This window comes from Dasypus novemcinctus, chromosome 10, assembly GCF_030445035.2.
Source record: "Dasypus novemcinctus isolate mDasNov1 chromosome 10, mDasNov1.1.hap2, whole genome shotgun sequence".
In the NCBI taxonomy this organism is placed as follows: Eukaryota; Metazoa; Chordata; class Mammalia; order Cingulata; family Dasypodidae; genus Dasypus; species Dasypus novemcinctus.
In genome coordinates, this window is record NC_080682.1 from 99901835 (window position 1) to 99907834 (window position 6000).

The window sequence follows — 6000 nt, forward strand, 5'->3', positions numbered from 1 at the left end:
GAGTGGTTAATGGAGCCATGGCAGTCCTTGCTGATGTCCATAAAACCTCTGAATTTTATGGAAAATACTGTGAATGCACTTTTGGCTTCTAGGAAATGACTTGTGGTTTTCATGAGATTTCATAGAGACCATTGTGCAGAAAGATGTTAAAAACCTTTGCCCTAATCTTTGGCCCATACTTTGTAATCATTTCCATTTTTGTGCAGTTCCCATGTCCTACAGTGGATTAGCAGATGTCTCAAATTCCTCAAGTTTTTGTTTGGCACTGGATACTGACCTGTGGCTTAACTAGTTCTCCCTTTTGTATTATTAATTGTCCATGCAAAAAATACCTAAAGATAAAGGAAGAAGACTGCTGACACTCTTTGGAGGCATGGTCGATGGATTCATGAGACCCTGACCTTAGTTCTGATCCTATAACATCTCTCCTAAAGTGCTGTTGGTAGAGGATGTAATATACTGATGAAGAACATGGCATCTAAGATAGAGAAAACCTGGATTCACATCTCAACCCTGCCCATGTTAGCTGTTTGGCGTTTGGTGGCTTAAATGTTTCTAAGTCTCAGTTTCTTCAACTGTAAAATATAAAAAATAAACTTGTATACATCATTGGGCTGTTTGAAGAATAGATGGAATATGATTGAAAAACAGTTAGAATAAGCCCAAGCATAAAATAAGAGGTCATTACATGTTAGTTGCTATGAGTATTTATTTTGCTACTTCCTTACTATATTATTTTCCTGTTTCACTTACTTACTGGACTTTTAACTCCTTGGTGTAATATAGAACACTTTTATTAATAACTGAATATATAATAGGTGCTTATTATACATGTGTTGAATAAATGAAAAAAATTTAGAAAAATATCTGAAAGGTAAAATCCAATGAGGACTGCATTACTACAGTGAAAGATACTTTCAGGTTTTACTCAAGCTTAATCATCTATCTATTTTATAAGGAGAGATTGAGTATAGACTTGCCGATCTGTTTAGATTTTACACTATAGATGATGGGATTGAGCACAGGCAGCAGAAGTGGGTATAGATTAGCCATCATTGAGTGGACTACTTTGGGGACTGACTGACCATAGAGATGCAGCAAGGACAGGCTCATCACGGGAATGTAGAAAAGAGCAACTGCTCCAATGTGGGAGATACAGGTGTTAAGGACCTCGTGCCACTCTTCAGGGGAGGTGATATTGAGGACAGAGTGAATAATCAGAATGTAAGACAGGACAATCCATGGTATATCTATCCTCGTGGTCAGGATGAGCTCAATTAATCCACAGATGCTGTTGAGCCGAGTATCTGAACATGCTAATTTAATCACATCTGGATGGTAACAGTTGGAGTAGGAAAGAGCCTTAGCTCTACAGAAAGACAGATACTTATGGAGCAAAAGAATTGGTACTATTAATACCACAGTATGTATAATCATCAAGATACCCATCTGATTGATTCTGGAATTAGTGAGGATGGTGACGTACCTCAGGGGAGGACAGATTGCCAAGTATCAGTCAAAGGCCATGGCCCTGATCACCCCAGGATCCATGATGGTGAATCCATGAAGAAAAAACATCTGGATAATGCAGGTATCTAAATTGAGTTCACTTGCATCAAACCATGGGATGCCTATTATTGACATTGTAGAAACAGTCAAGAAACTGACAGTATGAGAGGGGAAATAGTATATGGACTCATATATACTCTGCTGAGAAATGTTGACAAACAGGACCTTGCTATTCCCTGAAAGGGCAATGTCATAGACACAAAAGAAAGGAATAGAAATTCAGGCATGTGGAAAGGAGAAATGAGTTTATATGGCTATGAGTCTCTAAAAAAGAGTCTGGAGGTTGTCAGAAGGATTGCCCTTATGCACACCTGAGCAGAGTCTCAGAGACAGATAAAGTAGATACAACCCCAGGTACTGGTTCTTTTGAGGGCTAAAGAGACCCACGGGTTCTATGGTCATGGCAGATGGGGTTCACTGCCATGTCAGTTGGCCCTTCTTTGGAGTGGTGTTTCTGGATGATGGAACTGGACTCAGATGGGATCTCTTTTCACAAGACTTTCATGCTACTTTACTGGAATTGTAGTTGGTGCTGGGGTTTAAGATATATCTAGGGGATTTGAATCTCTGGACTGACAATATGATAGCCAGGCCCTGAGCCTCAACAGACTTCAACTCCTACACTCTGATTTATTGGACTTACCCCACTCAGCTAACATGGAGTTGAAGAATGTCAACCACCACACCAAGGAGCCTAGAGTGCCTACAACTGAAAGCAGGAGGATTGCATCCAATATCCATGTGGAATCTAAGCCCCCTCTTGACATAGAAGTGCAATGGACACAATCAATCCAATGTCCTCAGAGAAAATATGGCATTGGTGTGGGAAAAGTGGCCATGGTGGCTGCTGGGTGCAGGGAATGGGAGGAAGAGATGAGATGTGGAGGCGTTTTCGGGACTTGGAGTTGTCCTGGGTGGTGCTTCACGGACAATTACGGGACATTGCAGATCCCCCCAGGGCCCACTGGATGGAACGTGGGAAAGTATGGGCTATGATGTGGACCATTGACCATGAGGTGCAGCGATGCCCAGAAATGTACTTACTAAATGCAATGGATGTGTCATGATGATAGGAGAGAGTGTTGCTGTGGGGGGAATGGGGGGTGGGGGCGGTGGGGTTGAATGGGACTTCATATTTTTTGAATGTAATATTTTTAAAAAAATGAATAAAAATTAAAAAATTAAAAATAAATTAAAAATTAAAAATTTAAAAATTAAAAAAAAAAAGAAATCCAGGCATGGACAAACTATAGGCCAGAAAAAGGGCAGCTCTCCATGTTATCCTGGGGCTCTGGCATTGCTCACATCCTATAGAAATATCAAATTGCTTTAATATTCAAATTACTAGATAGCTTTTCTTTCAGTTAGGAATGTTACCCAAGTTCATAGGTGATCCTAAATCAAACACTAATATTCATCTACTAACTCATAATCAGAGATACTTACCAAATATGTATGTATTTTCAGCCTTATATTCAAAGAAAATACGTTCATGTAATTTAAAACACTTTGATGGTAATTATTTTTTTATTGCCAGAATTTTAAGCTCCTTCATCACATGGCAAGATCTTTTGACTACAGATTTAGCTAAGAGAAATAAATGCTTTATTTTGCATACATTTTGCATTAAATGACTAAGGGAAATCCCCCTGAAGAAATACATGAGACTGCAGTGGCCATGTGGGCACGAAATTCCAGATAAATTTTTTTCTTGTAATATAGATTTAGGAGCCATAATTTTGTAAACTCATTTTAATCCAAAAGAATGGGAGAGAACAATTTCAGAGAGTAAAATTATAAGAGAAATCCTGTGAAAGCAGAACTCTGTAGAAGTTATAAGAAGAGAGTATATACACTAAAACTAGATAGACTAGGCAGATTTAAAGGAAAGGTAAAAATGAAGAGAGTGGTGTTACAACTGGGTGACCAATGAACAACTGTGTCAAATTGTTGGAGAGGTCACGTCTCAAATGCAGCTAAGAGCACATTAGTGATCCTGGAAAGAAACAATGTCTAGCATGGAAACCAAGAACATGCTACAGAGGTTTGAGGACTGGAATGGAAACATAACTAAGGCATACAGAGCATATTTTTCCTAGAAACTTGGCAGTGAAGGCAAGGAGAGAAATAGGCCATGACTGAAGAGTGTATAAAGTAGATGGAAAATTCTTGCAATATGGGAGTCTTAGAGAAATGTATATATTCATAAACAAAGTTAGAGATGCAATAGATAGGGAGAGATTAAGAATATAGAATAGGTGGCTGCGTGAGCTTGCCTGGTAGTGTCTCTGCAGGGGGCGGCTGGGCAGCGTTGAAGGCTCTTTGGGACCGCGCTGTTTCGGGGATTTTTGCTGGTTGGAAGGTGTCTGGACGTCAATACGGTGGGAAGGTAACAGAGAGGATACATCTATAATATATAAACGGAGGTCCCAGCTGGGCTCGGGAAGTTCCCTCCTTGGGTGGGCGGAGCCGCGGTAGCGGGTGCTCCTGAAGCTCCGGAGCCGCGGCGGCCAGGGTTTTTGTTTTTTTTTCCTTTTACTAGAGGCTTTGCGGTGCTGAGAAATTCGCGGATACTGGGCTGGCTGGTGAGGGATTGTTGGGACAAGACTCCTTTGCAGATTGATTTGGGGAGACAGACGGTGTTTTCTTGTGAAGCGGGGGACGTTTTTGGTCGCCGGACAGGGGGGGTAGTGCTTCCGCCTGGAGCCCCATCCCCACAGGTCCGGCTGCCGATCTGCAACGGAATTGGATTTTGGACAATAAGGGGACACAATTGGGAGACTGTTGTAGGGTGCAGTGAGGGAGGAGGACACGTCTGGAAGCTGATTGGGGGATATTTTGCGAAGTTTGGGATTTCGGATCTTAGAGTCTGTTTTCGGCGTTTCCAGCTGAAGCCCACCCCACCCGGCGGGGCTTGGGATCTGGGTCATTGAACTGGCCGTGGTGTAGAGGCGCCCTCAAGTGGCCGTTGCGAGGGAGCACAGGGAGGGAGCTGTCCAAAGGCTGATACCCTGAGGAGTTAGGTGAATTTCAGGGATCAGAAATTCAATATAAAATTCGCGGATCTGGCTTCCCCCACAGGGCTGGCACCCAGCTACGGGGATCCCTGAGGGCTGTGTTGCACTGCGGGGCTCCTAAGCTTTCTGTGTACCAGATTTGAGCTTGCCAGGTCTGGGTACCCTGAACTCTGGCGGTCCACACCCCAGACTCACACCTCTTGAGTCTTCAGTGTCTCAGACTTTCCACCCCTGAATCCATCACGCTCTGGGGTCTACCTGGGGTCCTTGAGTGCCCTGGACCTTAACGTTTGCGTTTTATCTTTATTGGTTCATATTGTTTTGTTTTTATTTTCACTTTATCTTATTTTTTACTCTTTTTGACGCCCTGATTGCTAATATTGCATTATCCCCTAGTCTTTTCTCCTAGCGTCTCCCCCGAAGTCCTTTTTTTTTTTATACAGATATTTAGGGGTTTTTTTTGGTTGTTGTTTTAGACAGTGTTGCAATTGTGACACGTGTATACCTGTATCTCTCTCCCCCCTATCTGTTCCCGACCGTTTGCCTATTCTCTTTTTCTTTCTTCCTTTCTTCTTGTCTTTCTTTTTTTCTTTATTATAATTAGTGGTTTTTTTTTCTTTTTTTCGGTTCTCTCTTTCCCTCTTGTCCCTCATTTTCCACTTATTTTATTTTAATTCAAGTACACAATACATGCTACAGGGAACACCTCACATTTGCTGGGTTTTCCCATCCTCCACTGCCTCATTTCTGTGTGAACTGATTTAGGCTACCTACACTATCCCTCTTCCCCTGCATCTTGATAACCACTATCATCTACTGTCTCTCCTATATTCCACCCCCCACCTCCCATTCTTTGATCCACAAAGTGTCTAACTCTTAATTTCTAATACCTTTGTTCTGTTTTCTGTCTGTTATCCACTCTTGAAACTATTACCTTTCTTTTCTTTTTCCTTCTCTCATGAAAACAATAGCTTTGTAGTTCATACCATATTCTGCCTATATTCAGTCATCTACTTCATAAAAGATACTCTACCTACAGCTATAACTCTATACAATCTACATGAATCTAACCTCCATCCTCCCAGATCTCATATTCTTGCTTTGTTAACATACATTACCAATACCACTTTACACTTTACCCTTGCTGACACAATTGCCTTTCCCCAACACTAATACTTTCTTCTAAAGTGAACTTAACCAACAACAAGTAACTTGAGTAAGAAGAAAAAAGTGACAAAGAGAAGATATAACACCTATGCAAAAGTAACAACTAATTAACCTCCAAAAGCAGACAAAGAAGCTAAGGAACTGATTAAATTCGTCAAAATAAAGAGATGACCAGAAAGCAACAAAAATCTACAAACCAAACCAATAATCAGGAAAACATGACTGAATCCAATCACCAAACCAATAA

At 41.2% G+C, this 6000-nt stretch overlaps 1 pseudogene; it reads right to left on the reverse strand.

The window, feature by feature from the left end:
- Positions 1-951: 951 nt before the first annotated feature.
- Positions 952-1791, reverse strand: LOC105745343 (olfactory receptor 51F1-like; annotated as a pseudogene).
- Between the last annotated feature and the right edge of the window lie 4209 nt (positions 1792-6000).